This window comes from Danio aesculapii, chromosome 4, assembly GCF_903798145.1.
Source record: "Danio aesculapii chromosome 4, fDanAes4.1, whole genome shotgun sequence".
NCBI lineage: Eukaryota > Metazoa > Chordata > Actinopteri > Cypriniformes > Danionidae > Danio > Danio aesculapii.
Window position 1 is genome coordinate 8,889,948 of NC_079438.1, and position 6,209 is coordinate 8,896,156.

The window sequence follows — 6,209 nt, forward strand, 5'->3', positions numbered from 1 at the left end:
ATGCCCTTGGCCCCTCAATAGTTTACCTCTTTTTAAAAAAAAAAATGTATTTATAATTTTTTTGCCAAATGAAGGAATTCAAAAAGCTTACAGCACCTGGTATTCCCAGGCGGTCTCCCATCCAAGTACTAACCAGGCCCAACCCTGCTTTGCTTCCGAGTTCAGATGAGATCAGGCATTGCCAGGGTGGTATGGCCGTAAGCGAGAGCAGCAGTCAAGAGTTGGCTATTTAAAAATAGGCGCAGCACCAGGAGCCGAGCGCCGCTCAGCTTGCCTTGAAACAGCACCGACAGAAACAATGCCCTTGGCCCCTCAATAGTTTACCTCTTTTTAAAAAAAAAAATGTATTTATAATTTTTTTGCCAAATGAAGGAATTCAAAAAGCTTACAGCACCTGGTATTCCCAGGCGGTCTCCCATCCAAGTACTAACCAGGCCCAACCCTGCTTTGCTTCCGAGTTCAGATGAGATCAGGCATTGCCAGGGTGGTATGGCCGTAAGCGAGAGCAGCAGTCAAGAGTTGGCTATTTAAAAATAGGCGCAGCACCAGGAGCCGAGCGCCGCTCAGCTTGCCTTGAAACAGCACCGACAGAAACAATGCCCTTGGCCCCTCAATAGTTTACCTCTTTTTAAAAAAAAAAATGTATTTATAATTTTTTTTGCCAAATGAAGGAATTCAAAAAGCTTACAGCACCTGGTATTCCCAGGCGGTCTCCCATCCAAGTACTAACCAGGCCCAACCCTGCTTTGCTTCCGAGTTCAGATGAGATCAGGCATTGCCAGGGTGGTATGGCCGTAAGCGAGAGCAGCAGTCAAGAGTTGGCTATTTAAAAATAGGCGCAGCACCAGGAGCCGAGCGCCGCTCAGCTTGCCTTGAAACAGCACCGACAGAAACAATGCCCTTGGCCCCTCAATAGTTTACCTCTTTTTAAAAAAAAAAATGTATTTATAATTTTTTTGCCAAATGAAGGAATTCAAAAAGCTTACAGCACCTGGTATTCCCAGGCGGTCTCCCATCCAAGTACTAACCAGGCCCAACCCTGCTTTGCTTCCGAGTTCAGATGAGATCAGGCATTGCCAGGGTGGTATGGCCGTAAGCGAGAGCAGCAGTCAAGAGTTGGCTATTTAAAAATAGGCGCAGCACCAGGAGCCGAGCGCCGCTCAGCTTGCCTTGAAACAGCACCGACAGAAACAATGCCCTTGGCCCCTCAATAGTTTACCTCTTTTTAAAAAAAAAAATGTATTTATAATTTTTTTTGCCAAATGAAGGAATTCAAAAAGCTTACAGCACCTGGTATTCCCAGGCGGTCTCCCATCCAAGTACTAACCAGGCCCAACCCTGCTTTGCTTCCGAGTTCAGATGAGATCAGGCATTGCCAGGGTGGTATGGCCGTAAGCGAGAGCAGCAGTCAAGAGTTGGCTATTTAAAAATAGGCGCAGCACCAGGAGCCGAGCGCCGCTCAGCTTGCCTTGAAACAGCACCGACAGAAACAATGCCCTTGGCCCCTCAATAGTTTACCTCTTTTTAAAAAAAAAAATGTATTTATAATTTTTTTTGCCAAATGAAGGAATTCAAAAAGCTTACAGCACCTGGTATTCCCAGGCGGTCTCCCATCCAAGTACTAACCAGGCCCAACCCTGCTTTGCTTCCGAGTTCAGATGAGATCAGGCATTGCCAGGGTGGTATGGCCGTAAGCGAGAGCAGCAGTCAAGAGTTGGCTATTTAAAAATAGGCGCAGCACCAGGAGCCGAGCGCCGCTCAGCTTGCCTTGAAACAGCACCGACAGAAACAATGCCCTTGGCCCCTCAATAGTTTACCTCTTTTTAAAAAAAAAAATGTATTTATAATTTTTTTTGCCAAATGAAGGAATTCAAAAAGCTTACAGCACCTGGTATTCCCAGGCGGTCTCCCATCCAAGTACTAACCAGGCCCAACCCTGCTTTGCTTCCGAGTTCAGATGAGATCAGGCATTGCCAGGGTGGTATGGCCGTAAGCGAGAGCAGCAGTCAAGAGTTGGCTATTTAAAAATAGGCGCAGCACCAGGAGCCGAGCGCCGCTCAGCTTGCCTTGAAACAGCACCGACAGAAACAATGCCCTTGGCCCCTCAATAGTTTACCTCTTTTTAAAAAAAAAAAATGTATTTATAAATTTTTTTGCCAAATGAAGGAATTCAAAAAGCTTACAGCACCTGGTATTCCCAGGCGGTCTCCCATCCAAGTACTAACCAGGCCCAACCCTGCTTTGCTTCCGAGTTCAGATGAGATCAGGCATTGCCAGGGTGGTATGGCCGTAAGCGAGAGCAGCAGTCAAGAGTTGGCTATTTAAAAATAGGCGCAGCACCAGGAGCCGAGCGCCGCTCAGCTTGCCTTGAAACAGCACCGACAGAAACAATGCCCTTGGCCCCTCAATAGTTTACCTCTTTTTAAAAAAAAAAATGTATTTATAAATTTTTTTGCCAAATGAAGGAATTCAAAAAGCTTACAGCACCTGGTATTCCCAGGCGGTCTCCCATCCAAGTACTAACCAGGCCCAACCCTGCTTTGCTTCCGAGTTCAGATGAGATCAGGCATTGCCAGGGTGGTATGGCCGTAAGCGAGAGCAGCAGTCAAGAGTTGGCTATTTAAAAATAGGCGCAGCACCAGGAGCCGAGCGCCGCTCAGCTTGCCTTGAAACAGCACCGACAGAAACAATGCCCTTGGCCCCTCAATAGTTTACCTCTTTTTAAAAAAAAAAATGTATTTATAATTTTTTTGCCAAATGAAGGAATTCAAAAAGCTTACAGCACCTGGTATTCCCAGGCGGTCTCCCATCCAAGTACTAACCAGGCCCAACCCTGCTTTGCTTCCGAGTTCAGATGAGATCAGGCATTGCCAGGGTGGTATGGCCGTAAGCGAGAGCAGCAGTCAAGAGTTGGCTATTTAAAAATAGGCGCAGCACCAGGAGCCGAGCGCCGCTCAGCTTGCCTTGAAACAGCACCGACAGAAACAATGCCCTTGGCCCCTCAATAGTTTACCTCTTTTTAAAAAAAAAAATGTATTTATAAATTTTTTTGCCAAATGAAGGAATTCAAAAAGCTTACAGCACCTGGTATTCCCAGGCGGTCTCCCATCCAAGTACTAACCAGGCCCAACCCTGCTTTGCTTCCGAGTTCAGATGAGATCAGGCATTGCCAGGGTGGTATGGCCGTAAGCGAGAGCAGCAGTCAAGAGTTGGCTATTTAAAAATAGGCGCAGCACCAGGAGCCGAGCGCCGCTCAGCTTGCCTTGAAACAGCACCGACAGAAACAATGCCCTTGGCCCCTCAATAGTTTACCTCTTTTTAAAAAAAAAAATGTATTTATAAATTTTTTTGCCAAATGAAGGAATTCAAAAAGCTTACAGCACCTGGTATTCCCAGGCGGTCTCCCATCCAAGTACTAACCAGGCCCAACCCTGCTTTGCTTCCGAGTTCAGATGAGATCAGGCATTGCCAGGGTGGTATGGCCGTAAGCGAGAGCAGCAGTCAAGAGTTGGCTATTTAAAAATAGGCGCAGCACCAGGAGCCGAGCGCCGCTCAGCTTGCCTTGAAACAGCACCGACAGAAACAATGCCCTTGGCCCCTCAATAGTTTACCTCTTTTTAAAAAAAAAAATGTATTTATAATTTTTTTGCCAAATGAAGGAATTCAAAAAGCTTACAGCACCTGGTATTCCCAGGCGGTCTCCCATCCAAGTACTAACCAGGCCCAACCCTGCTTTGCTTCCGAGTTCAGATGAGATCAGGCATTGCCAGGGTGGTATGGCCGTAAGCGAGAGCAGCAGTCAAGAGTTGGCTATTTAAAAATAGGCGCAGCACCAGGAGCCGAGCGCCGCTCAGCTTGCCTTGAAACAGCACCGACAGAAACAATGCCCTTGGCCCCTCAATAGTTTACCTCTTTTTAAAAAAAAAAATGTATTTATAATTTTTTTGCCAAATGAAGGAATTCAAAAAGCTTACAGCACCTGGTATTCCCAGGCGGTCTCCCATCCAAGTACTAACCAGGCCCAACCCTGCTTTGCTTCCGAGTTCAGATGAGATCAGGCATTGCCAGGGTGGTATGGCCGTAAGCGAGAGCAGCAGTCAAGAGTTGGCTATTTAAAAATAGGCGCAGCACCAGGAGCCGAGCGCCGCTCAGCTTGCCTTGAAACAGCACCGACAGAAACAATGCCCTTGGCCCCTCAATAGTTTACCTCTTTTTAAAAAAAAAAATGTATTTATAAATTTTTTTTGCCAAATGAAGGAATTCAAAAAGCTTACAGCACCTGGTATTCCCAGGCGGTCTCCCATCCAAGTACTAACCAGGCCCAACCCTGCTTTGCTTCCGAGTTCAGATGAGATCAGGCATTGCCAGGGTGGTATGGCCGTAAGCGAGAGCAGCAGTCAAGAGTTGGCTATTTAAAAATAGGCGCAGCACCAGGAGCCGAGCGCCGCTCAGCTTGCCTTGAAACAGCACCGACAGAAACAATGCCCTTGGCCCCTCAATAGTTTACCTCTTTTTAAAAAAAAAAATGTATTTATAAATTTTTTTTGCCAAATGAAGGAATTCAAAAAGCTTACAGCACCTGGTATTCCCAGGCGGTCTCCCATCCAAGTACTAACCAGGCCCAACCCTGCTTTGCTTCCGAGTTCAGATGAGATCAGGCATTGCCAGGGTGGTATGGCCGTAAGCGAGAGCAGCAGTCAAGAGTTGGCTATTTAAAAATAGGCGCAGCACCAGGAGCCGAGCGCCGCTCAGCTTGCCTTGAAACAGCACCGACAGAAACAATGCCCTTGGCCCCTCAATAGTTTACCTCTTTTTAAAAAAAAAAATGTATTTATAATTTTTTTTGCCAAATGAAGGAATTCAAAAAGCTTACAGCACCTGGTATTCCCAGGCGGTCTCCCATCCAAGTACTAACCAGGCCCAACCCTGCTTTGCTTCCGAGTTCAGATGAGATCAGGCATTGCCAGGGTGGTATGGCCGTAAGCGAGAGCAGCAGTCAAGAGTTGGCTATTTAAAAATAGGCGCAGCACCAGGAGCCGAGCGCCGCTCAGCTTGCCTTGAAACAGCACCGACAGAAACAATGCCCTTGGCCCCTCAATAGTTTACCTCTTTTTAAAAAAAAAAATGTATTTATAATTTTTTTTTCCAAATGAAGGAATTCAAAAAGCTTACAGCACCTGGTATTCCCAGGCGGTCTCCCATCCAAGTACTAACCAGGCCCAACCCTGCTTTGCTTCCGAGTTCAGATGAGATCAGGCATTGCCAGGGTGGTATGGCCGTAAGCGAGAGCAGCAGTCAAGAGTTGGCTATTTAAAAATAGGCGCAGCACCAGGAGCCGAGCGCCGCTCAGCTTGCCTTGAAACAGCACCGACAGAAACAATGCCCTTGGCCCCTCAATAGTTTACCTCTTTTTAAAAAAAAAAATGTATTTATAAATTTTTTTGCCAAATGAAGGAATTCAAAAAGCTTACAGCACCTGGTATTCCCAGGCGGTCTCCCATCCAAGTACTAACCAGGCCCAACCCTGCTTTGCTTCCGAGTTCAGATGAGATCAGGCATTGCCAGGGTGGTATGGCCGTAAGCGAGAGCAGCAGTCAAGAGTTGGCTATTTAAAAATAGGCGCAGCACCAGGAGCCGAGCGCCGCTCAGCTTGCCTTGAAACAGCACCGACAGAAACAATGCCCTTGGCCCCTCAATAGTTTACCTCTTTTTAAAAAAAAAAATGTATTTATAATTTTTTTTGCCAAATGAAGGAATTCAAAAAGCTTACAGCACCTGGTATTCCCAGGCGGTCTCCCATCCAAGTACTAACCAGGCCCAACCCTGCTTTGCTTCCGAGTTCAGATGAGATCAGGCATTGCCAGGGTGGTATGGCCGTAAGCGAGAGCAGCAGTCAAGAGTTGGCTATTTAAAAATAGGCGCAGCACCAGGAGCCGAGCGCCGCTCAGCTTGCCTTGAAACAGCACCGACAGAAACAATGCCCTTGGCCCCTCAATAGTTTACCTCTTTTTAAAAAAAAAAATGTATTTATAATTTTTTTGCCAAATGAAGGAATTCAAAAAGCTTACAGCACCTGGTATTCCCAGGCGGTCTCCCATCCAAGTACTAACCAGGCCCAACCCTGCTTTGCTTCCGAGTTCAGATGAGATCAGGCATTGCCAGGGTGGTATGGCCGTAAGCGAGAGCAGCAGTCAAGAGTTGGCTATTTA

The 6,209-nt window shown here is 46.7% G+C and overlaps 21 non-coding genes and 1 pseudogene across 21 annotated transcripts; 1 reads left to right on the forward strand and 21 right to left on the reverse strand.

The window, feature by feature from the left end:
- Positions 1-6,209, forward strand: part of LOC130222044 (zinc finger protein 721-like) — a 495,527-nt pseudogene that overhangs the window by 457,554 nt on the left and 31,764 nt on the right.
- LOC130223681 (5S ribosomal RNA) lies at positions 85-203 on the reverse strand. Its single transcript, XR_008836803.1, has one exon. It is a non-coding gene; the product is annotated as a 5S ribosomal RNA (ribosomal RNA).
- On the reverse strand, positions 383-501 carry LOC130223682 (5S ribosomal RNA). The gene has a single exon (XR_008836804.1). It is a non-coding gene; the product is annotated as a 5S ribosomal RNA (ribosomal RNA).
- On the reverse strand, positions 682-800 carry LOC130223683 (5S ribosomal RNA). The gene has a single exon (XR_008836805.1). It is a non-coding gene; the product is annotated as a 5S ribosomal RNA (ribosomal RNA).
- On the reverse strand, positions 980-1,098 carry LOC130223684 (5S ribosomal RNA). The gene has a single exon (XR_008836806.1). It is a non-coding gene; the product is annotated as a 5S ribosomal RNA (ribosomal RNA).
- On the reverse strand, positions 1,279-1,397 carry LOC130223685 (5S ribosomal RNA). Its single transcript, XR_008836807.1, has one exon. It is a non-coding gene; the product is annotated as a 5S ribosomal RNA (ribosomal RNA).
- On the reverse strand, positions 1,578-1,696 carry LOC130223687 (5S ribosomal RNA). Its single transcript, XR_008836808.1, has one exon. It is a non-coding gene; the product is annotated as a 5S ribosomal RNA (ribosomal RNA).
- On the reverse strand, positions 1,877-1,995 carry LOC130223689 (5S ribosomal RNA). The gene has a single exon (XR_008836810.1). It is a non-coding gene; the product is annotated as a 5S ribosomal RNA (ribosomal RNA).
- Positions 2,177-2,295, reverse strand: LOC130223690 (5S ribosomal RNA). The gene has a single exon (XR_008836811.1). It is a non-coding gene; the product is annotated as a 5S ribosomal RNA (ribosomal RNA).
- Positions 2,476-2,594, reverse strand: LOC130223691 (5S ribosomal RNA). Its single transcript, XR_008836812.1, has one exon. It is a non-coding gene; the product is annotated as a 5S ribosomal RNA (ribosomal RNA).
- LOC130223692 (5S ribosomal RNA) lies at positions 2,774-2,892 on the reverse strand. Its single transcript, XR_008836813.1, has one exon. It is a non-coding gene; the product is annotated as a 5S ribosomal RNA (ribosomal RNA).
- On the reverse strand, positions 3,073-3,191 carry LOC130223693 (5S ribosomal RNA). Its single transcript, XR_008836814.1, has one exon. It is a non-coding gene; the product is annotated as a 5S ribosomal RNA (ribosomal RNA).
- On the reverse strand, positions 3,372-3,490 carry LOC130223694 (5S ribosomal RNA). The gene has a single exon (XR_008836815.1). It is a non-coding gene; the product is annotated as a 5S ribosomal RNA (ribosomal RNA).
- Positions 3,670-3,788, reverse strand: LOC130223695 (5S ribosomal RNA). The gene has a single exon (XR_008836816.1). It is a non-coding gene; the product is annotated as a 5S ribosomal RNA (ribosomal RNA).
- On the reverse strand, positions 3,968-4,086 carry LOC130223696 (5S ribosomal RNA). The gene has a single exon (XR_008836817.1). It is a non-coding gene; the product is annotated as a 5S ribosomal RNA (ribosomal RNA).
- LOC130223697 (5S ribosomal RNA) lies at positions 4,268-4,386 on the reverse strand. The gene has a single exon (XR_008836818.1). It is a non-coding gene; the product is annotated as a 5S ribosomal RNA (ribosomal RNA).
- Positions 4,568-4,686, reverse strand: LOC130223698 (5S ribosomal RNA). Its single transcript, XR_008836819.1, has one exon. It is a non-coding gene; the product is annotated as a 5S ribosomal RNA (ribosomal RNA).
- Positions 4,867-4,985, reverse strand: LOC130223700 (5S ribosomal RNA). The gene has a single exon (XR_008836821.1). It is a non-coding gene; the product is annotated as a 5S ribosomal RNA (ribosomal RNA).
- On the reverse strand, positions 5,166-5,284 carry LOC130223701 (5S ribosomal RNA). Its single transcript, XR_008836822.1, has one exon. It is a non-coding gene; the product is annotated as a 5S ribosomal RNA (ribosomal RNA).
- LOC130223703 (5S ribosomal RNA) lies at positions 5,465-5,583 on the reverse strand. Its single transcript, XR_008836823.1, has one exon. It is a non-coding gene; the product is annotated as a 5S ribosomal RNA (ribosomal RNA).
- LOC130223704 (5S ribosomal RNA) lies at positions 5,764-5,882 on the reverse strand. Its single transcript, XR_008836824.1, has one exon. It is a non-coding gene; the product is annotated as a 5S ribosomal RNA (ribosomal RNA).
- LOC130223705 (5S ribosomal RNA) lies at positions 6,062-6,180 on the reverse strand. The gene has a single exon (XR_008836825.1). It is a non-coding gene; the product is annotated as a 5S ribosomal RNA (ribosomal RNA).